Here is a 1,121-nt window from a genome sequence, read left to right on the forward strand (position 1 = left end):
CGTAACTTGTTCATTTTAATGCGAGAGAAAAATCTATTTGGATGCTCGTACCTTAAATCAATTACTGTGGATAAGTAAATGAACTAAAGCAAGCCAAGCACACCAAGAACAACAGTCATGTTCGATACACAATATCAAGCCTTGATCTTTCGTGGAACAAAAAATAGCCCTGCGAACGCTCACCGCACAGACACCTTTAATTTAGTAATTTGTCATATGTAGGTCAGTAACAATAAACAACTTTGATTTACCGCTTCGGCAGCATGTCTCGAGTTTCTTACCAATGCAGAAAAATCCCGATTTTTTCCCTAATTACGGAGTAAGCCCTCGCGAACCGAAAAAACATGTGCGTTTGGCTTGGAAACGAAGTATTTCAATATTTCGAGAGATTTTTGAGGAGTTGAAGTGGGCCGAGTTGTGTGGTAGAAAGCCGACATGCAGAGGTCCTTGAAGTCTCCGCTTCATGAGCGGTGGGAGGGAGTGGAGCAGAGGTACAGGAGAGGGAGTGGGAGTAGGGATGGAGCACAGATACAGGAGAGGGAGTGGGAGTGGAGCACAGATACAGGAGAGGGAGAGGAAGTGGGAGTGGAGCACAGATACAGGAGAGGGAGAGGAAGTGGGAGTGGAGCACAGATACAGGAGAGGGAGAGGAAGTGGAGTGGAGCACAGATACAGGAGAGGAGAGGAAGTGGGAGTGGAGCACAGATACAGGAGAGGGAGAGGAAGTGGGGGTGGAGCACAGATACAGAAGGGAGAGGAAGTGGAGTGGAGCACAGATACAGGAGAGGGAGAGGAAGTGGGAGTGGAGCACAGATACAGGAGAGGGAGAGGAAGTGGGGGTGGAGCACAGATACAGGAGAGGGAGTGGAGCAGTGATACAGAAGGATGAGTGGAAGACGGTTTTAATGAGATGATCAGTCATGGCAAGCGAGAGGAATGGGGAATATTAGGGAAGGAGGGGGAGAGGGAGAAGGCAGAGGCAGAGAAAGGGTCGTATTGGTAAGAAGGGGAAGGCGGGGGGGGGGGGTGATGAATTGATTTTGGAATACATCGATATAAAAGACCGAGAAAAAGTCCAGCGTACATGGCCATAGAGGGCTCGGTATTTCAATATTGCACAC

The sequence above is a fragment of the Penaeus monodon genome, chromosome 33 (genome assembly GCF_015228065.2).
Source record: "Penaeus monodon isolate SGIC_2016 chromosome 33, NSTDA_Pmon_1, whole genome shotgun sequence".
NCBI lineage: Eukaryota > Metazoa > Arthropoda > Malacostraca > Decapoda > Penaeidae > Penaeus > Penaeus monodon.